Source organism: Zingiber officinale, chromosome 6B (assembly GCF_018446385.1).
Source record: "Zingiber officinale cultivar Zhangliang chromosome 6B, Zo_v1.1, whole genome shotgun sequence".
NCBI classification, from domain to species: domain Eukaryota; kingdom Viridiplantae; phylum Streptophyta; class Magnoliopsida; order Zingiberales; family Zingiberaceae; genus Zingiber; species Zingiber officinale.
In genome coordinates, this window is record NC_055996.1 from 32,622,348 (window position 1) to 32,645,915 (window position 23,568).

Consider the following 23,568-nt stretch of genomic DNA (forward strand, 5'->3'; position numbering starts at 1 on the left):
CTTGTACACGGGTACGCGCACTCTCGTCACTTTTTTCCTTTCACAACTTTTCATTTTCGACTCTCTCTGTTTCTTCTTGGGAAAAAGGGACCTGACTTGAGCGTCGGAGGGCCTGATCCGGGGACTTTTTCCCTGGGTTCTGGTCTCTAACGTGAGGAGGGGGATTGTCTGAGTGTGCGCAGGGTCCTGCAGCAGCGTCAGCCACCCGTGGGAGCCGGATCACCTACGACTTTCCGTCAACAACCAGGCCACCGCGACCAGCCTCCGTCCGACTCAGCCTTCGGACGGGATCAAATTTGGCGCCGTCTGTAGGAAACACAATAGCCTGATCCGAAGCGCGAAGATGGAGGACTCTTTCCGAAGTTCCAGCAGGAGGATTAATATCACCATGACTGCAGGGGAGTACGAGCTCTTCAAGGAGTTCAGGAAGCAAGCCGCCTCTGAAAAACAAGGAACGGTTTTACGACCTCGCTTGGCGCCCGAAGCGTCTAAAGAACCAGCTCCTACCTCCGACAGGGGCTCAAAGAGGAAGCAGCAGGAAGAACTCCCTCGTACTTCATTCCGAGAGCCTCGCTGCAACTATCATCAGCCTGGGCCTCGCGAGCATAGTCCAAAGAAAGAAGAGCCACATGCGTCGGTGGCAGAGAGCTCTCTACATCCACCCCGGGATGCAGGGAAGGGAAAAGCTATAGCCTCTGCCAGAGATCTGCCTGAAGATCCGGACGACAAGGTACCTTTCTCGGATCAGATCCTAAGGGAAAGCCTGCCTAGGGGTTACCGAGCCCCGAACATTGGAGAATACGATGGGAGCAAGGATCCGGAAGAGCACCTACGGAAGTTCAAGAACGCGGCTATCTTGTATCAATACAGTGATGCTGTCAAATGCCGAGTATTCCTACACACCCTGTTCGGGTCGGCGCAGAAGTGGTTCGATGGGTTGCCCCCAGAGTCCATCAATCGCTTCATGGATTTCAAAACGGCCTTCCTACGCCGTTTCGCCAGTAGCCGCAAGTATCAAAAAACCGACCACTGTCTTTTTGCTCTCAAGCAGGATTCGACCGAGCCCTTGCGAAGCTACATCAACCGGTTCAGTCAGGTGGCCAATGACGTCCCCTCCGCCACCTCAGAAATATTGATGAGCGCCTTCTCCCACGGATTGCGAGAAGGGGAGTTCTTTAGGGACCTCATCAAGAACCCCGCCCGGAGTTTTGATGATATGGTGGAGAAAGCTTCTTGCTACATCAAGGTGGAGGAAGCTCAGGCCGCTAGGCGGAAGGCTGAAAAGACGGTGACTCCTGGCAACCGACCTGAAAGGAGAGCACCACAGCCAGCTCAGCCCTTCCAGCGCGTTCAACCCAGGCCTGCCCCTCAGCCCGCTCAGGGAGTTAGGCCAGCTCCGCGAGTCGCTGCCATACACGCGCCCAGGCCTGGACCAAGGGGAGCACCATATTGCACATATCATCGGTCCAGGACGCACGATCTCAGTAACTGCTTCCAATTCGCCCGTGACTCCAGGCGAGCTGCAGAGCAGGGCTTGCCTCCCCCGGAGTTGGCGCCCCAAATACAGAGAATGGAAGAAGAACGGGCTGCAGCTGGGCGTGCTCGGCAGACCCGGCCCGACCTAGCCGACCCAGCTAACCCAGCTGGCCTCGGGGAAGATCGAAGAGATGCCGGAGAACTGGAGAACCGGGGCAACGCTGCTGTGCGAGAGATCGGTATGATTTCAGGAGGGCCCACTGACGGGGACTCAGGCCGAGCCCGTAAGTCACACGGTCGGCGATTGTATGTGGGAGCTGTGGGGGTCTGGCCCTGTCATTAGCTTTGGACCACAAGATTTGGAGGGTCTGGAACTGTCCCACGACGACGCCCTCATAATCAAGGTCGTTATTGCTAACAGCCGAGTGGCTCGGGTCTTTGTGGATACCGGGAGCTCGGTCAACATTTTATTCAGAGCTGCGTTCGAGGAGATGCAGATTGACGCCGCTGAGCTCCAACCCGTAACCACTTCTTTGTACGGGTTCACAGGCAACGAAGTCAAGCCCATGGGTCAGATGAAGCTGGCCATCTCCCTGGGCACTGAGCCACTGGTGTGCACCCGAAGGAGTACCTTTATAGTGGTGGATTCGCCTTCCTCCTACAACGTCATCCTGGGAAGGGCAGCTCTGCATGAGTTCTAGGCTGCCGTCTCCACTTTTCACCAAAAGATCAAGTTTCCGGTCGGCGAGCAGGTCGGGGAAGTCAAGGGAGAGCAGAAGGTGTCCCGCAGCTGCTACATTGACATGGTCCGTGTGGAGGCGCGCAAGAGCCGGAGGACACAGGATGGGGGAGTACACGCTATCCAAGAGGAACCTCTGCCTATTGCCGAGGAGCCTATCCCTTGGGAAGAAATTCGGCTGCATGCGGATAGAGTAGAGAGCATCACTCGCATTGCCAGTGACTTACCACCGGAGCTTAAGTTGGAGCTGATACAGTGTCTAATCCGCAATAGGGATGTTTTTGCTTGGTCACCGGAAGAGCTGCCCGGGGTCAAACCAGAAGTAGCTGAGCACAAGCTGCATATTATACCCGAGGCCCAGCCAGTCAAGCAGAAGAAGAGAAACTTCTCTGCCGACCAAAATAAGATTATCCGGGCTGAAGTGGATCAGCTCAGGAAGGCAGGACATGTTCGAGAGGTGCAATTCCCGTCCTGGCTTTCTAACGTTGTATTGGTGAAGAAGCCCAACAACAAGTGGAGGGTGTGCATAGACTTTCGCGACCTCAACAGGACCACCCCCAAAGACTGTTATCCTCTCCCGCGGATCGATCAGGTGGTGGATTCAACAGCTGGCTGTGAGAGGATATGCATGATGGACGCTTATCAAGGATATCATCAGATACCCTTGGCTAGGGAGGATCAGGAGAAAGTCAGTTTCATAACAGCTGATGGTACTTTCTGCTATACTGTCATGCCGTTTGGGCTCAGGAACGCTGGGGCTACCTACCAAAGGATGATGGACAAAGTCTTTCGGAGTCAGATCGGGCGGATCGTAGAGGTCTATGTTGATGACATCCTGATCAAGTCCCCCCTGGCGTCCAGTCTAATAAAAGATGTAGAAGAAACCTGTGGGACTCTGAGGCAATATGGGGTAAAGCTGAATCCCCTGAAATGTCTGTTCGGGGCCAAAGGAGGGAAGTTTCTGGGCTACCTGGTGACTGAACGAGGGATAGAAGCCAATCCTGAGAAGGTTCAAGCACTTCTAAACATGCAGATCCCTCAGAATCTAAAGGAAACACAGAAGATGGTCGGCAGGATAACAGCACTGTCCCGATTCATCTCCAGATCTGCAGATCGAGCGGCGCCCTTCTTCAAAGTGCTCAGGAAAGCGGCCAAGTTTCAGTGGACGGAAGAATGCACACAGGCATTTGAGGAGCTAAAGCAATACCTGGAGTCCTTGCCATCACTGTACAAGCCTATTGTGGGAGAGCCCCTTTGGGTCTACTTGTCAGCCACCCCCGAGGCCGTGGGGGCCATGCTGGTTAAAGAACAGGATAGTGTACAACGGCCAGTGTATTTTTTCAGTCATCTATTGAAGGGGGCTGAGTCTCGGTACATGGCCCTGGAAAAGTTGGTTTACGGACTTGTTCTAATGGCTCGGCGCCTCCGACTGTATTTTTTGGCGCATCCCATCACTGTCCTGACAAACAGTACAATGGGCCGAGCTCTCACCAAGGTGGAGGTAGCAGGTCGGCTTATCAAATGGGCGACCGAGCTAGGGGAATATGATATACAGTATCAGCCCCGAACCGCGATCAAAGCACAGGCTCTGGCGGATTTCTTGACAGAAGTTTATCAAGCAGACTCGGAGGAGGTCTGGAAAATTTATGTAGACAGATTAGCTACCCAGCGGGGAAGTGGTGTAGGTGCACTTCTAATATCTCCGCAGGGAGACATTATGCAGTTGGCTGTACGGCTAAATTTCAGAGCTACCAACAATAAGGCAGAGTATGAAGCCCTATTAGCAGGTTTGCAAGCAGCTCGGCATGTGGGGGCAAGCCGAGTCATAATATACTCGGATTCGCAGCTAGTAACTCAGCAGGTGACCGGACATTTTGAAGCAAACAACGAAAAGATGCAAGTTTACAAGGATGCCTATGAGAAGATGAGGACAGATTTTAAAGAAGTCACAGTCACCAAGATTCCTAGGTCGAAAAATGAAAGGGCAGATGAACTAGCTAAAATGGCCAGCTCCCTGACTACTTAGGTACTTGACAGATCTATAGCGCAGACCTTCCTTATAGCTCAGATCGATCTGCAAAATAACCTGGGAGGAGTTATTGATTGGAGGGCGCCCATAATGAGTTTCCTCCAGCAGGGAATTGTACCCGCCAACCTAGAAGAGGAACGTATGCTCAGGAGACAGGCCCATTCTTATGTTATGATTGGAGATCAACTGTACAAAAGGTCTTTCTCCAGACCTCTGCTCAAGTGCTTGAATATGGAAGAAGAAGATCAGGCCTTGCGGGAGATACATTTGGGATGCTGTGGCAACCACGCAGGCGGAAGAACGCTGGCTCGGAAGGTGCTATTGGCCGGGTATTTCTAGCCTACCTTGCAGAGGGACGCACAGAAGCTGGTGAATACTTGTTTGTCATGCCAAAGGTACCAGAACCTGATGCACCGACCTACAGAGCTGCTGAGAACTTCCATAGTGTCTTGCCCTTTTGACCAGTGGGGTATGGACATCGTAGGACCTTTCCCGATGGCTATCGGGCAAAGACGTTTCTTGTTGGTAGCAGTAGATTACTTCTCCAAGTGGGTGGAAGCGGAAGCTCTGGCCAAAATCACTGAAGATGCGGTGATCCAGTTCTTATGGAAAAATATCTTTTGCAGATTCGGCTTGCCTCACAAATTGGTGTCGGACAATGGCAGACAATTTCAAGGACGCAAAATACAAAATTGGTGAAAGGGGTTCGGCATAACTCAGGCCTTCACTTCGGTGGCTCATCCGCAAAGAAATGGTCAGACAGAGGTAGTCAATCGAGAAATAGTGCGGGGGCTCAAAGTCAAGCTGGATCACACGGGAGGCAGTTGGGTGGGCGAGCTGCCGAGCATTTTGTGGGCCTATCGTATGACACCCCGAGAAAGTACAGGTCTGACACCTTTCCATTTAGTATATGGCAATGAAGCAGTGGTACCTCTGGAGGTCGGGATACTATCCGTGAGAAGAATGATGTATGATGAAGGGAACGCAGAGCGACGGCTGGCTGAGCTAGATTTCATCAGCGAAATCCGTGAACAAACAGCTGCCAGGTTGGAGGCCTATAGACAGAGAATGAGGCAAAACTATAATAGAAGGGTGATCCCCCGATTCTTCAGAGAAGGAGATCTCGTCTGGAAGCAGATGAAGCCCTTAGGGGAAGTGATGAAGTTGGCTCCTCAATGGGACGGACCATACAAAGTTATCAAGAAATTGGCATTGGGGGCCTATTATTTGCAGGACGCTCAAGGAAGGAAGCTGGATTGACCTTGGAGTGCTAACTACCTACAGCCCTATCGAGTTTGAGGGGGCTGACTCTGTTGACGTAGGCCGGGTCAGGCGAGGGGCGTGGAGACAATAAGATAGTCAAGTAAAAATTCGAAAAGACATGTGTACATGTAACAATTTCTCAGTTTGAGTGGCTGGTACAGATCATTTGAAATGAGCAAAAATCTCATCCGAAAAGCCTTGAATGATTTGGTCGTGATTCAAAAAGTCTGCAGAGGGGACAGACCTCAAGAAGTCCTGTGCATGCAGTTGCCTGATAACTCCAGCCGCCGTGTAGGGTACGGACGCAGCAAAGTGTTCCCCAGCCTGGGATAAAAATTCAGGAGAGCTCAGATAGGACCTTCGACTTCGCAGGCAACGATCAGCCTCTCCTTCTTGATAGACCGCCAGAGCAGTGGATACTCCTATCAAAGCCGCCCGAGACTGGGATAGTTCCGCCCTCAGGGCCTCCAACTCAGCCACTTGAGTCTCCAACTGTGCCGCCTGAACCTCCAGTTTATTGTTCTTTTCCTACAGAAGAGTATCCTTGGACTGTATTTCCTGAGCCTGATGGGCTAGCTGTTGCTGATACCCTGCCTCAGATGCAGCTCTCTCCTCCCTCATAGCTCGGAGCTCATCTTTCGCCTGTATCAGGGACCGTTTCTGACGGTCGGTCTGATTGGTTAGGGCTTGAATCTCCGCCCGCAAGGCATAGCTGGCTTGGGCAGGGTCGTTCAGTTGCAACTCTAATTCGGAGACTCTCTCCCGGAGTTCTTTGCTTTCATGATGGAGGGTGTGGAAGAATTGGTTCAGCACCAAAGATTCGGCGTGATTCTGGGCAGAAGATATAACCTTCAGTTAAGGCCATACAATAGCAAGGGTAAGGTGAGGAGTACGTACTTTGGCCCAGGACTTCGAGAACCTATCCATCTGGACTAACGACGGCGCGTTACCCATTTGATCCATGCTCTCTGCCCACAAACTGCCGAGGCAGCCTTTCATCATCAGAAGGCTCGTAGGGGCGTCAGACCGCCGAGCTAGAGCAGCTTCAGAGGGGATGGTGGTCCGGTAACGATGGCGGGTGGAGGAAGATGGAAGAGCGGACGTAGGCTAGTCTGTACGCCTTTAGCCGCTCTGATTCGTCAGCCCGGTACACCTCCAAACTGTTCCGGTTCTCCGCAGCCTCGGCGCGGGCCACGGACAAATCGCTCTGGCCCTGAGACACCGCTTCCTGTGCCTTCGATAACTCCTCTTGCAAAGATTAGAGAGTGGCTTAGCAAGCTTCCCACTGAGTCCGCATGGTTTCTTCCCGTCTAGCGGCCGCACTAGCCAGGGCCTGGGCATTGGCCAACCCTATTTGCAAGAGCTCCTAACCTTGCCGTAGCAGCGTCAACTCCTCTGATTGGGAGAGCAGCTCTGCCTCTTTGGCTTTCAGCTCAGAAACTGTCGCTTGATGACGATCCGCTTCAGAAGCCAAGGAAGACTCACTCGTCTTCAAAGCCGCCTCCAACTGTTGAAGTTTAGCGAAGGCAGCATGTGAAATGGCTCGAGCAGAGGCCACCGACTCCCCGGCGACACGCAGATAAGCATCCAAGCTTCCAAGAGAAGGCTCAGGAGGAGCTGAGGGAGCCGCAGGGTGCTCTAGTTCCTGAAGACGTGCCTTGAGCGCCGTGTTCTCTCGCTGAAGCTCGGCCACTTGTTGCACGGCGCTCAGACTCGCGGAGCAGGTCTGTCAATAGCCGGAAGAAGGGAAAGGAAGTTACAGAAACACACGGACACCAGGAAGAAGAAGAGAAAGAGCTTACCGCTACCAGGGAGCGAGCAATTTGATCGAACTCCTCCAAAGGGGAAATGCTCTCCCAGAACTGTCGATTGGCTGATTGCCAGGAGGTAGCCAAGTCCCCATAGAAATCGACCCTACCAAAGATAGGAGATAGGTCGGCAGCGGATGTGTAGGTCGGGTCGGTCTCTGAGGGAAGTCTCCAAGAAGCCTCAAAGGCCAGGTCCGCAGATGGCAGCTCCAGAGTCGGCACGGCTGAGCTCATAGGCACGAGAGGAGGAGAAGTTGAGCGAGTTAGCGAGCCCAGGGGCTGATCACCAGAGGACGAAGGCAGGGCAGGTAATATACTCTGGATTGGCAGCGGAGCGGTCAGGTCCGATGGCGGGTCTGCCACCTCTAGATCAGAGGCCTTCTCCCGGGCCCCGCTTGTCTCCTGGGTTGAGCTCGTGTCCGAGGACTTGGTGGGTGAAGAGATGCTCACTACGCGTTGACGGCGAGGAGGTGGAGGAGAAGTTGCGGCAACTGGGGTCATCCTTTTGCCCTTGCGTGTCAGGCGCAGCTTCATAGTTGGAGGGAGAGAAGGCACTTGTCCTGTAGGTGATGGCTCAGCCGTAGGTTGATCAGAGATGCAGGGTAGGGCTGGGTTTGAAGGGTTGAGAGCAGGTGGCTCAATAAGCATCAGGGCGTCCTCCGCATCAGAAGTCCGGGGTTTCGAAAGCTGCGGACCGGCGGCGACGGCGGGATCAGAAGGTGGACCTTGTGTTAGCTCCTCATTCAGAGCTTGCAGAACGGCCACCGAGGGTGTCTCCTGACTGGCGAAGGAATGGAGGATGGCAGCCACTACAAAAATAAGAAGGAAAAGCACCTCGGTTAACGAAGAGCGGTATACAAAAAGATAACAACTTACCAAAAGGAGCTCCGATTTCTGTGGAGACAGGACTAAGGCCAAAAGCGTGCAGAATGCCTTCTAGCATCAGCACAGACAGGCGAACAACAACACCTCTCAGCTTGTCCACAGCCGTGGAGCAGGCAGGTTCATGGACATGCGAAGGGAAGTCCGAAGCAAGGAGGGGACGCCATTGGGAAGGCCCGGCTAAGGGGACGGCTTGAGGAAGAAAAAGCGAGACCTCCAGCCTTTATTGGAAGAAGGTAGGTCATCAAAAAACTTATGGCCTGGCTTGGCCTGAACGTTGAATACCCCAGCTTCAGCTCGCCGGAAGGAATAGAAGTGATGGAATAGTCTAGCAGTCAAGGGGATTTGGTAAATGCGGCACAAGATGATGGTTCCGCAGACCGCTCGGAATACATTGGGGGCAAACTGAGAGATACCAATACCGCAATACTGACTCAACTCGGAGAAAAAAGGATGCAAAGGAAAGCGAAGACCACCTAAGATTTGGTCCCTAAAAACAGTGATAAACCCTTCGGGAGGAGAAGAAGGATGCTCATCTGGCGAGGGAAGACGAAACTCATATGCGGCGCCTAGCCCCAGATTGGATTGCAATGAAGACAGGTCGTGATGGTCTAAATCAGAGATGTAACGGGAATACCAGAAGAGTTCCTTACCATCCATGATTACGAGGAGTAAGCAGGCGAGGATAAGGAAGACGAGAGGGGTCACAGGTCGGGCACAAGCAGGAGAACGAGTAGTTGCACTGCCAGAAACGACCGTGAACGAGAGGAGGAGGATAACGAAGCGTCGAAGTAAGGAAAGCGGACTGCCTTTAGGGTTTATAAAGCCCATTCATTCCTAGGAAACCTCGAGAGTCGAGCCGAGTATCTTTTTGGGTAACGCGCCTCAACGCCGTCGGATGGAAATAAGCGCCGAAGGGTGCAAAAAGGGGGTCAGAGGCTGGCGTTAGGGGGCGTGCGTAGTAAAGGCGTCGGACAGGTGTCACCGCGAGAAGAAGCGCATTAAAGATCGATAAGGCAAGGTAATCATGAAGGGGCGTGGCCTCAAAAAAGAAGCATTCTTCGTGAAAGGTTCAAGGCTAGGCGGGAAGTTTCATGAAGCTGCAGAAGCCGGGCAATTCAAAAGGGTCACAATGAGGCAAGCTAACCGGGCGCATTGCGGGAACCGTGGGGTCATCATAAGCTGCAAGAGCACTGTGGCCCAGGGGTTGAGTAAGGTCTCTACGCTCCCTCCTCTATTCTTAATTCTATATTGTACATAGCGCAATTGCAGGAAGAAATGCGATGCGCAAAGCCAACAATAACGACCAGATCAACCAAAGCGATCAGGTCGGCATGGGCGAGACGAATGAAGGCGAAGAAGAGCCATGCATCTATGCCTTTGCCGTTTGGAGTTCTTACTGGTCTCGGACCAGCGCCATCGCCACCGGTCTTGAACCGGAGTATCATTACTGGTCTCGGACCAGCACCATCGCCACCGGTCTCGGACAGGAGTATCATTACTGGTCTCGGACCAGCGCCATCGCCACCGGTCTCGGACCGGAGTATCCCAGACTCTCGCCTCAGTGCGAGTTATAAGTGAGCTCAGTTCTCACGCCCAACGACCTTTCAGGTCGGCTCCCATGCGAGAATTATAAGTGAGCCATGTGATCACACCCAATGACCTTTTAGGTCGGTTGTCCTAGACTCTCGCCCCAGTGCGAGTTATAAGTGAGCTCTGTTCTCACGCCCAACGACCTTTCAGGTCGGCTCCCATGCGAGAATTATAAGTGAGCTCTGTGCTCACACCCAACGACCTTTTAGGTCGGTAGTCCCAGACTCTCGCCCCAGTGTGAGTTATAAGTGAGCTCTGTTCTCACGCCCAATGACCTTTTAGGTCGGCTCCCATGCGAGAATTATAAGTGAGCCCTGTGCTCACGCCCAACGACCTTTTAGGTCAGTAGTCCCAGACTCTCGCCGTAGTGCGAGTAATAAGTGAGCTCTGTTCTCACGCCCAACGACCTTTCAGGCCGGCTCCCATGCGAGAATTATAAGTGAGTGTTGGTGCGGGTAGCACTAACGGTTTAACCCAGGTTTTGATGAATGACAAATAGGTTAAGTTAGTTTTGTTATTATCTGACACTTTGATCGAATGTGCAGGAGAAGTCCAGACAGGTCGACGGGCTGACCGGATGTCTGGCACGAAGTCCAGCTAAGTCGACGGGCTGACCGGATAGCTGGCGAGAAGTCCAAGCGGGTCGACGGGCTGACCGGACGCTTGGCGAGAAGTCCAAGCGGGTCGACGGGCTGACCGGACGCTTGGCGAGAAGTCCAGACGGGTCGATGGGCTGACCGGACATCTGGCAGGTAAGTGAGGTAAGTCACTGGAGGGGAGTGACTGCGAGGACGCGTTCCCGGGAAGGGAACATTAGGCGTCGATCCGGCTTAGATCCATTTCGGATATCTAAGTAGAGATCGTGACTAGATTCCGGTCTCGGAAAGACGGAATCTAAGTCATACTATTTGTGCTAATTCTTACTATGATAAAATGTGCTAACAATCTGTGTTGCAGGATATATATTACCTTGGACTAACTTTGTTTTGCAGGAAAAAGGAGTTTTCTGGAACAAGGTGGTCCGGGCGCCCGGAGGGAATCCGGGCGCCCGGAAGGCAAATTATATCCAGCCTAATCGTCGCCACGTGGAGCATCACGGTTTGTGCAGCTACGTCGCATTTCAGGCGCCCGGAAGGGATCCAGGCGCCCGGAACAGCATATAAAAGAAGTCCCAGGCAGGAGCTTCAAAAACAATCAATCTGAGAACTCTTCTACTGCTGGTTTTGCTGCTCGACGTTCAGTGCGACGCCAACAACGCTCCGACAAAGTGCTCCTTCGGTTTTTAGTTAATTTCCTTGTCGGTATTGCTTTATTTTCACTAGCATTTCCTGTATTCATTCTGTAATCATATTTCGACTTGTTAGTGATTGCCCAACGAAAGTGGTCAAGGACCACGGGCCTTCGAGTAGGAGTCGTCACAGGCTCCGAACGAAGTAAAAAACATTTGTGTCTATTTTACTTTTCCGCTGCGTTTATACTCTAAGTTTTCGAATCGATATTCATCCCCCCCCTCTATCGAATCTAACGGTCCTACAAGTGGTATCAGAGCAGGTACCGCTCTGATTTGGTGCAACCACCAATCAGACTGGGGGTGAAAATTCTTTCTTTTTTCGGTCTTCAGTTTTACACTCAAACTCCAAACTGGTTTATCATTTTTTTATTTTTGTGCTAAATTGGTGCAACACCAATCTAGATTTTTCTACTATTTTTCTCTTCCCGCACTACTAATCCAAGACCAAGTCTTGGGATATTTTTTTTCGAATTATTTTCAAAATTTTAAACTTAAAAATTAATTTCAAAATTTTAATTTTAAAACTTAAAAAAAATTAATTTCAAAATTTTAATTATTTTCAAAATTTTAATTTTAAACTTAAAAAATTAATTTCAAAATTTTAAAACTTAAAAAAAATTAATTTCAAAATTTTAATTTTAAACTTAAAAATTATTTCCAAAATTTTAATTTTAAACTTAATTTCAAAATTTTAATTTTAAACTTAAAAATTATTTTCAAAATTTTAAAATTAAAAATTTTTTTGAAAATTTTAATTTTAAACTTAAAAATTTTAATTTTAAACTTAAAAATTAATTTCAAAATTTTAAACTTAAAAACTATTTCAAAACTTAACTTCAAACCTAATCAAAAAAAATAAATAAATAAATAAATAAATCAAAAACCAGGGGCGGGCACCCCTGGTATTCCCCTCTGGGGCGCCCGGAAGGGGATCCGGGCGCCCCGCCCTAAATCAACCCCGGGCGCTCGGAAGGGATCCGGGCGCCCGGAGTCCCCTATAAATAAGGGGCAGCAGGCGCCCCCAATCCTTGCCCCACAACAATTTCACTTTTGCCAAGGTTCACTCCGAACCTAAGTGCGAGAGTATTTTAGATCAAATTTTCTTGCGGTGAAGACGATGTTGTGATTCAACCGAGGTCGTCAGATCTATATCTTATCGATGGCTCCTTAGTAAATCTTCTTCCCCTATCTGAAACTTTATTTGAAGTTATCTTTGCAACCTTTCTTAGAATATTTTTTTTTTTTAACAGTAGGAAACGAACAAATACTGGTGCTAGACCCTCTAATGCTAGCACTGACCCTAGGTTTCCCACAGAAGAACTAAGGATTAAGTTTGAGTCAACCATTTATAAGGCCATTAGGACTACCTGCATAGATAGATCGTTCTTTCTAAGGTCATGTCCCTCCGCTTTAGAGTTTATAGGCCACTATAACTTAAGGAATCTTGTCGAATGTACCAGTCCAATAAACATAAGCCTGTGTGCCGAATTTTGCAATAACCTAGTGAAAGTAGACGATCTCACCAATACCACTAGGGCAGCAGGCACTGATATCACATTTTCCCCTACGACTATCCGAGAGTTTTTAGAGTTGCGTCCATCTACTTGTTCTTGTTGTGCTATCCTCCGAGGGATCTACCATTCGGAGATCCCTACTCACATATTACTCTCGATACGATTTATTCGTATTTTTTTTGGGGAGAGAGAGATCCCACTATGACACAGTTTAGGTCAGTAGAACTTCGGGTCCAGGACTACGCTCTTTATAGGGTTGTAGTCCTTTGCATTTTACCACTAACTACTCGGGACATCGCTGTGATGCGCCCATTCCATTCGTTCTTACTCTATGCCCTGATTCATAGGTTAGACATTGACATCAGCCTACATATCTTCTCCACCATTATCTACTCGGCTGGATTCGTGACTGATAGATGAGTCCATATGCCATTTGGTCACATTCTGACAGCCTATATGTCCTCGTTGCACATTGATGTCACTAGAGGAGACATTGCCCATATGACCGAGTTCGATGTTATAGCAGCTTGGAACTTCTCCCTAGCCGATATCCAGATAGATAGAGATGATGGGACTATGTCTTGGAGGAGGGGGGCACAGCACCAGCCCGATCCAGACGCACAGGTGGACGAGTTCATGCTCGCACTATTTCCAGAGGAAGCCGCTCCGGCTCCACCACCGCACCCAGCTCGAGCACCACGTCACGCTCACCGCTCTCTAGTCGACCGTATGACCGGACTAGAGAGAGCTATGGCGAGTCTCCAGCAGGAGAACTCTGATTTTCATCGGGACATTCGGCGAGAGGTAGCCGAGTTACGAGCTGCCGGGGATACCCGACACACTGAGCTGATGGCGCTTCTCCGATCCTTGGGGTCTGGACCACCCCTTCATCATCTCAGTAGATCTAGTTATGACTCACTTCTGTAGCTACACTACCTGTAAAATATTTTGGACCTATCTAGTGATATTTCAGACTTACATTGATTATGTTCTATCTTGATAGACTAGGATCTTTCAAAAATACTTTAAAATAATGTTTTTTCAACTTATAAGTTAAAACTATATGTTTTCAAAACTTTCCATTTTTAGATTTTCAAAAACAGCTTTGGCCTTAGACTAGTTTTGAATCCCTAGAAAGCATGTACCCATAGGACTAGTTTTTGAGCATCTCACCAACACCTTAGGCTTACCTTGCTTGTGTTTGACAAACATAGAAAGGGGTGAGATGCATAGGCCAACTGTCTGGACTTAAGATGCTTATTTCAGTGCATCAGCATAAGTCTGGACGTTAAATACAACTCAGACATTAATCAGATTAAAGTTCATCAGTCAAGTCAAACACTGACTGCTTATAATCAACTTAATCTGACTAACCAAGTGAAAGCTACTATTTTCTGATAGTTAGTTAGTACCTAATTGGTTAGACAGCTGGTTAAATTTAAGTATCAAGTTCAGGGGGAGAAATTAACTTTGTATGTTCAAAAAATGTTTTTTTTAAAACTAACTTATTTTTAAAACACCAGTTTTCAAAAAGTTAAATTTAACTAAGTTTAATCTCACCTAATTTTTAAACCTGATTTTAAAAGTTGAATATTGCAAATTTAAACTTATTCAGTTTTGTAACATATGCTTGAAAATTCAACTTTCCAAACTTAGCTTTTATCAAATTAGCCTTAAAAATTTATTTTACTTCTTGAAAAATTATTCTTACTTGTTTAATTTTTGCTTTGTTTTGAAAAATCGAAGTTGAAAATTTACCTTTTTGAAAAGTAAATGTTACTTAAACTTGAAAAGAAACTTTGGAAAACCTGATTTAAAATTTTTTTTCATGTTTGAAAAATTAAAAACCTTAAATTTATACTTTTCAAAATTCAACTTGTCTCCCCCAAGTCAACTTGATTTTTTCCTTGGATTTACAAATTGTTTACCCTATGATTGTTTACCCTTGTTTTTTGATGAATGCCAAAGGGGGAGGGTTAGGCGGTTAAGTTAGATAAACCAAATTGAAAACACTAAAACTAACTTTAAAACCGATGTACCTTTTTTTTGCGTTCTTTCACTAACATAACCAGGTTGTCATTCCATCAAAAAGGGGGAGATTGTTGGTGCGGGTAGCACTAACGGTTTAACCCAGGTTTTGATGAATGACAAATAGGTTAAGTTAGTTTTGTTATTATCTGACACTTTGATCGAGTGTGCAGGAGAAGTCCAGACAGGTCGACGGGCTGACCGGATGTCTGGCACGAAGTCCAGCTAAGTCGACGGGTTGACCGGATAGCTGGCGAGAAGTCCAAGCGGGTCGACGGGCTGACCGGACGCTTGGCGAGAAGTCCAAGCGGGTCGACGGGCTGACCGGACGCTTGGCGAGAAGTCCAGACGGGTCGACGGGCTGACCGGACGTCTGGCAGGTAAGTGAGGTAAGTCACTGGAGGAGAGTGACTACGAGGACGCGTTCCCGGGAAGGGAACATTAGGCGTCGATCCAGCTTAGATCCATTTCGGATATCTAAGTCGAGATCGTGACTAGATTCCGGTCTCGGAAAGACGGAATCTAAGTCATACTATTTGTGCTAATTCTTACTATGATAAAATGAACTAACAATCTGTGTTGCAGGATATATATTGCCTCGGACTAACTTTATTTTGCAGGAAAAAGGAGTTTTCTGGAACAAAGTGGTCCGGGCGCCCGGAGGGAATCCGGGCGCCCGGAAGGCAAATTATATCCAGCCGAGTCGTCGCCATGTGGAGCATCACGGTTTGTGCAGCTACGTCGCATTCTAGGCGCCCGGAAGGGATCCAGGCGCCCGGAACAGCATATAAATGAAGCCCCAGGCAGGAGCTTCAAAAACAATCAATCTGAGAACTCTTCTACTGCTGGTCTTGCTGCTCGACGTTCAGTGCGACGCCAACAACGCACCGACAAAGTGCTCCTTCGGTTTTTAGTTAATTTCCTTGTAGGTATTGCTTTATTTTCACTAGCATTTCCTGTATTCATTCTGTAATCATATTTCGACTTGTTAGTGATTGTCCAACGAAAGTGGTCAAGGACCACGGGCCTTCGAGTAGGAGTCGTCACAGGCTCCGAACGAAGTAAAAAACATTTGTGTCTATTTTACTTTTCCGCTGCGTTTATACTCTAAGTTTTCGAATCGATATTCACCCCCCCTCTATCGAATCTAACGGTCCTACAGTGAGCCCTGAGCTCACGCCCAACGACCTTTTAGGTCGGTAGTCTCAGACTCTCGCCTCAGTGCGAGTTATAAGTGAGCTCTATTCTCACGCCCAAGGACCTTTCAGGTTGGCTCCCATGCGTGAATTATAAGTGAGCCCTGTGCTCACGCCCAACGACCTTTTAGGTCGGTAGTCCCAGACTCTCGCCGAAGTGCGAGTTATAAGTGAGCTCTATTCTCACGCCCAAGGACCTTTCAGGTTGGCTCCCATGCGTGAATTATAAGTGAGCCCTGTGCTCACGCCCAACGACCTTTTAGGTCGGTAGTCCCAGACTCTCGCCGAAGTGCGAGTTATAAGTGAGCTCTGTTCTCACGCCCAACGACCTTTCAGGTCAGCTCCCATGCGAGAATTATAAGTGAGCCCTGTGCTCACGCCCAACGACCTTTTAGGTCGGTAGTCCTAGACTCTCGCCTCAGTGCGAGTTATAAGTGATCTCTGTTCTCACGCCCAACGACCTTTCAGGTCAGCTCCCATGCGAGAATTATAAGTGAGCCCTGTGTTCACGCCCAATGACCTTTTAGGTCGGTAGTCCCAGACTCTCGCCCCAGTGCGAGTTATAAGTGAGCTCTGTTCTCACGCCCAACGACCTTTCAGGTCGGCTCCCATGCGAGAATTATAAGTGAGCCCTGTGCTCACGCCCAACGACCTTTTAGGTCGGTAGTCCCAGACGCACGAGTTATAAGTGAGCCTGCTCACGCCTAAAGTATTCGTGTCCCATGCGAGAATTATAAGTGAGCCTGTGCTCACGCCCAACCAAGTGGGTGCTTGGAGTCCCTTTTTCGGTCGGCTCCCATGCGAGAGTTATAAGTGAGCTCTCGCTCACGCCCAACGACCTTTAGGTCGGTCAGGTCGGCTCCCATGCGAGAATTATAAGTGAGCCTGTGCTCACGCCCAACGACCTTGCCCAATGACCTTTCAGGTCGAAGTTATAAGTGAGCTCTGTTCTCACGCCCAACGACCTTTCAGGTCGGCTCCCATTGAGAAAGACTCTCACCCCAGTGCGAATTATAAGTGAGCCTGCTCACGCCCAACGACCTTTTAGGTCGGTAGTCCCAGACTCGCGCAGGCGAGTTATAAGTGAGCTCTGTTCTCACGCCCAACGACCTTGGCTCCCATGCGAGAATTATAAGTGAGCCTGTGCTCACGCCCAACGACCTTTTAGGTCGGTAGTCCCGCACTCCCAGCGCGAGTTATAAGTGAGCTCTGTTCTCACGCCCAACGACCTTCCCGATCCCATGCGAGAATTATAAGTGAGCCTGTGCTCACGACCTTTTAGGTCGGTAGTCCCAGACTCTCGCCTCAGTGCGAGTTATAAGTGAGCTCTGTTCTCACGCCCAACGACCTTTCAGGTCGGCTCCCATGCGAGAATTATAAGTGAGCCCTGTGCTCACGCCCAACGACCTTTTAGGTCGGTAGTCCCAGACTCTCGCCTCAGTGCGAGTTATAAGTGAGCTCTGTTCTCACGCCCAACGACCTTTCAGGTCGGCTCCCATGCGAGAATCAAAAGTGAGCTCTGTCCTCTCGCCCAACGACCTTTCAGGTCGAGCCCCACTCGGGGATCAAAAATCAACTCCCCTGCGAAAACCATAAGTGAGCTCGGCGCCCACACCTGACTACCTTTCAGAGGGATATGCCTCACATTGAGCGGAACATTTTCAATAATCAGGTCAGCTACATCTGGCTTTATTTTACGCAAATTGCAAATATGCAGCAAATACGCAGGGCAAGGGATGCGGGAGGCCATCTACCCTACTCCTAGAGCGTCAATATTAACTACGAAATCAGGTTTTGCACGTTCATTACAGTTTTAAGTCTCAAGCACTATGTCGATTTTATTATCCAAAATTCATACATGAAAAGGAATCATGAAGCAACTCTTGGCTCTCACATACGGGCCAGCTTCTAAAAATGCTTGCTAGATGAAATTTGTGCAGGAAAGACTACGCCGGAGAAGGACAGATATACAGGTACAGTAGCACAGTTCCATAAGCAGGCGATACAGCTAAGGCTACAAGAGGGAACGTTTTGTGGGGAAGGAGCCACTGAGACAACTATAGCCCGAGCTAGTCTTAACTCGGGGAAAGGATTGGTCATGGAGAATGAGCACTGTCATGTGAAGAAATGTCTGGGGACTCGGGAGCCTCTGGGGCTTTGAAGGCTCGAGCCAGCTGCGCGTGGAGGGAGTCGATGACTATTTGTTGCCGGGCGATCGTGTCTTGCTTGTCTTCAAGATACGCACGGAGGAGAGACAGCTCCGCTTCATGCTCTTGTTTCAAGCGTGCCTGAAGGCTGAGTTGGCGCTATAGGCTAGCCTGGCATTCCTCTTTCCTCGCCTTCTCCGCATGCATGCAATACTTTGCGAGATGATACTGAGCTTCCATAGAATGCAGAGCGGCCGTCTGGCGAGCCCGCTCTTGGGACACGCGCTCCAGTTCGCATTCTCTCGTGAAAAGTAGCGAGGCGAGTTGATTGATCATCACTTGGGAGGGTGGTTGATCAACCTCCTCAGAAGAAGGAGACGGCATCATGTGGCAAAGAAGCTGGTAGAACACGGGTTAGCAAAAGGAAGTAGGAAGGCATGAAAGAGGAAGGATGGAATAAAGAAGTGACCGTGAGGCTCTTTATAAAGAAGGTGAGTGGCCAAGTCAAAGCAACTACGGGGGCACGGTACCCCAAGCTACTGGCAAAGCAATTAAGGAGGCATGGTATCCCAGGCGACGCGACACAAAGGTTGATGCGTGAGGCAGGAAGCAAAACGTGCGGAGATATGCTGAGGCAGTGACACAGAGATAGGCTGAGGTCACAAAGATATGCTGAGATCTTAAAGATGTGCTGAGGTCTTGTCAGTCAGACTTTCGTCCTCCTTCGACTAGACTTGTGAGGGAGGCTTGTGATACGGGTGGCAATGGAGGGCCCAAGAGGAAAGGGTTAGAAAAGTCAAGGTCATATAGCGGTCAAAAGTCAAGAGGACGTGGCGGTCAATAGTCAGGGTGATTCAGCAGTCAATGGTCAGGTGGGCTAGGCAGTCAAAGGCAAGCATGTGGGGTAGTCAGAGGCCAGGAGGACTTGTTGATCAAGGAGGCAAAGTAGTCGAAAGACAAGGGGAGACGACAGGCGGAACACCGGGTATAGGTCGGGAGCGGCAGAGCTATATAGAGACAGCCCGATCTACGGGCTTACGGTCAAGGGCCAACAAGTACTCATGGGTCAAGAGCGGCAGAGCTATATAGAGACAACCCGATCTACGGGCTTACGGTCAAGGGCCAGCAAGTACTCATGGGTCAAGAGCGGCAGAGCTATATAGAGACAACCCGATCTACGGGCTTACGGTCGAGGGCCAGCAAGTACTCATGGGTCAGGAGCGGCAGAGCTAGGTAGAGACAGCCCGATTTACAGGTCTGCAATTTGAAGGCCCGGAAGCGCAAGAAACAATCATAGATCGGAAGCGATGGGGCTGGGTACAGACGGCTCGGTCTGCAGGTCTGCGACTCGAAGGCCCGGAAGCGCAAGCCACGAATCAAAGGTTGGAAGCAGCAGGGCTGTGCAGAGACGGTTCTGTCTGCGGGTCTGCTACTCGAAGATCCGGAAGGGCAAGCCATAAGTCACAGGTCAGAAGCGACAGGGCTGCGTAGGGCCAGCCCGACTAACAAGTAGCGCTTAGAGGCGAGATCTGGTCGAGGGGTGCGAGGTAGATGCCGACCGCGATAAATAGGATGAGCCAAGCTGTGCAGGAATGGAAGGAGCACAATTGTCCGTCAAGGTTAATCATCACATACTAGTGAGATGTGCGAAAGCGGAGGTTTCTAAAGGAAAAGATGTTCTCATGACCAATAGCGGCCTGACAGGTGTCCCTCACTACAAGATAAAGCCCATGTGTAAAGGCGGAGGTTCCTAAACAGGAAGATGCCTTCACGACCAATAGCAGCTACACGACAAAGCCCAGCGTCTAACGTTTTCTGACAGGAGGGGCAGGTTCTGGAAGCGAGGCGGGTGCATAAAAAGGAGGAGATTCCTCGTACGCGGGTACGCGCACTCTCGTCACTTTTTCCTTTCACAACTTTTCATTTTCGACTCTCTCTGTTTCTTCTGGGGAAAAAGGGACCTGACTTGAGCGTCGGAGGGCCTGATTCGGGGACTTTTTCCTAGGTTTTGGTCTCTAACGTGAGGAGGGGGATTGTCTGAGTGTGCGCAGGGTCCTGCAGCAGTGTCAGCCACCCGTGAGAGTCAGATCACCTACGACTTTCCGTCAACAACCAGGCCACCGCGACCAGCCTCCGTCCGACTCAGCCTTCGGACGGGATCAATGTTGATCTTGATTATGTGTCAAATATAATAAATCTCAATTAATTAAAATCAATTAGAGATTATTTCCATTATTATCATTAATCTTCACCTTGTTAGAGTGCCATACAAACACTACATCTAAATGAGGGGCTACATAAATTAAGTCCCTCTCATTCGTTGGCATCAATTCTTGATTTTATCTAGATTAAATACTAATAAAATAAAAATCATCACAAATTACAGTAACCAAGCACACAATTATTTTATTAAATAGGAAATATACCTCATATATTTCAATAACACATTATTGATCATCCAACTCGAGTTTGATCACTTTATTTAAATATAGATAGAGTAGCCTCATATTACGAATGTTGGTTGACTTTTATTTCAGCCTCTAGCTAGAAAGGGTGTGACTCTCTTAAATAGGAACAGATTCAACCAACACCATAGATATATTATCTTTCATCATAGTTTTGGAACTACTGTATGTGTCGGTGTATTTATAAAATTCTTCCATTGCTCTTGAAAAGTTCATTGCTCTTTCAATTAAAAGTCGAGGTACTAGTGTTGAATTGAGGTATTCATTGTTATGATCCTTCCATGCATCCTCCAGCATATCCATTAGTTTCTTGTATGTCTCTTTTTCATCCATGCCATACTGTTTCATAAAACATTCTATTGTGGAAGCTGCAAGGTCTCTCTCTTGCTCAAGCTGCAAAAGTTCAAATGAAACAGTCACAAAGAAAATATCATTAAACATCTACTAAAGAAATTATCTTAAATAATTACCTCACTTGGATTTAGATCATCCATGAGCCTACAAATTAAACTACTAGCTTTAATGATTTTGGGAAAACTAGCAACCCACTCAAAAGCTTCTTTTCTTGCCACTAGACCCATGCCTATGTAAGAGGCACATATAAGCACAGGATATCCAGTGGTGATTAGTGAGATACTTAAATGTTCCTCTAGTGTCGGCACATATTTTTCAATTCCCCACTTGGCTTCTGTAAAGAAAGATCTTGATAAAGCTTTTATCTACAAAAATAATAAATATAATTAATTAGTTTATATTTGAACAGCTAATGAGAGAAAATAATAATTTTTCATGTATTGGTTTACCATATCTTGAAGAAATGATATGCGGTATTTTTCATCACTTTCTAGTTCATTTTCAATTTCCCTAAACGTCTTCAGTAACTTAAGATAGAAATCCTTTAAGTATTCTGGTACTTGATCAACGGCTTGAGGTTCCCACCTGGATTGTGTAAACTAATGCGTATAAGTGACTAATTATACAATCAATTTATCTTAAAGTTTTACAAAGAATATCAAAATTAACTTGAAATAAATTAGAAGCAATGACTATATATATATATATATATATATATATATATATATTATACTTTCATTTTTTTTTCTTCTCTTTTATAATTGGATTTGTAACTTATCATTTTACACATTTTTGTTGATTTTGTGTTGAATTTATTTTTTCTATGATATTTTATTAACTATATGAAATACTTAACTAATTGCAATATTAAGTGATACAAAAAATGTAGTAAAATAATGGATACAATTAAAACAAACCTTTGAATTGCCTCAGTTAATAATTGGCTCTCTTCCAGTATGCTATAATTATCATATATGTCATCCATAAGTGATAGACATGAGATGACCATGGTTTAAATCAATCTTGCACGAGAATATTGAGGCTCAAAATACACAGTAAGAATCCAATAATAGCATTCCACCACTCGATCACGGGTAAAAGTAAGAGACTTAGCAAGTGCTAAATCATTCCACCATCTTCAAAATACATCACCAAGAATAAATATATATATAAAAAAAAGACAATTAGTTTAAACTATAATACATAAATTAAGCATGTATTTATCAAATAAATCATGACAATTATTTTAATATATAAGAAAATAGATGTGTTTGAAATCACTTTAAAGAAATTTCAATTTGCTTACATTGAAATTTTCTTTAGTTCCTCTTGATGAAGAGATTGCAATAGATTGAAGTCCAACTTTGCTAACTCTAATATTGCATCATTTCGACTCTTATCCACTTGATAAATGGGTATATATTTTCTTGTCAAGAGTCTTCTATTTCTTCGACATAGTGGTGTCTCAAGGAAAAGCGACACCAATATCAGTAAAGGTTGTTCAAGTTTGCCCAACGATGATACAAGTTGCTTCTTTGTAAATGAAATGGCTTCATCAAGTATATTCTCCCCGTGTATCCTAAGGTAAGCTGCATTGTATAAGCTTAATAATCCCTTTACATCTTCATTCAATGTTGATCTGAAGTTCCCTTCCTCATCTTTGAACCGGTTAAAAACATCTGCAATATATAGTGGGAAAATACTAGTAATTGCCACACAATTCTTCAAAAATAAATAGTATTATAGAACAATCAATTTGATTAGTTTCTAAATTTTCTAGCATATAAGCCCAAGGTTTTAATAATGATCTTTAAATATTAATTTTTTATTTGGCATAATACCTGCAGGCAAATAGAATCCATATTGCCTAAGTAATCGAAATCGAAGAGAAGTTTCATAAAGCCCAAAGTTCTTAGCATCTGCTGCAGAGATTAAACTAAGTGCAACATTTATTTCTTTCTCATAGTGATAATCCAATCCGAGCAACTGAATCGAGTCGACTAAATTCATAAGCTCTGATACATCACTGGTTTCTTGAAACAACTTCTTTATTTGCTCCTTCAGCTCCTCCGCCCTTTTCACACTTGATTCCTGTGTCATCAAATATGATATTCAACTAGTATCTGTCCTTAACTAAGTGTAAGTAAATGATCATATATATTTTATGAATATGTGTTGATTAATGAAACAAATAGAGTGAGAAATATGGACTAAATGTATGAAGGGGTCATGAAATACCTTGGCAGTATCTAGAGTAGGAGAAATATGTTGGATGAAATAATCGCCCCAAACACTTGAATGATATTTCGATGTCTTACGAACTATTTCTTCATTCTCCATCTTAATTAGATACTTAATTAGGAAATATGACAAGTGGCCTGTTTTGTGGTTGATGCCTAGCTCTTTCTCTGGTTACTTATAAGCTCACGTAATGCAAGTGGGGGTATTTTTTTTAAAGAGCACATGTGAGGCATATTCATTAATTATTTAAATTTTTATGTTTTCATTTTAGGGACATGAAAGTTAATTATTTAAATATTTTTTGATTGATTTTTGCTAAGCATAAAATATATCGACCATTTATGGATAATTATATAGGACACCTATATGTCTGTTAAAGTTAATGTGTTATCACTTAAGTTTACTCATCACTAAGGTTACTTGCCCCCTAAGTTTCTAAGGTTACTTGCCCTCTAAATTGCTAGGTTACTTGCTCCCTAAGTTTCTTTCAAGTCTATATAAAGGCTTTGTAATCAAAAGTTTATGAATCAAGAAAAACTATC

At 46.9% G+C, this 23,568-nt stretch overlaps 1 pseudogene; it reads right to left on the reverse strand.

Moving 5' to 3' along the window:
• Positions 1 to 20,480: 20,480 nt before the first annotated feature.
• Positions 20,481 to 23,170, reverse strand: LOC121990062 (annotated as a pseudogene).
• Positions 23,171 to 23,568: the final 398 nt, after the last annotated feature.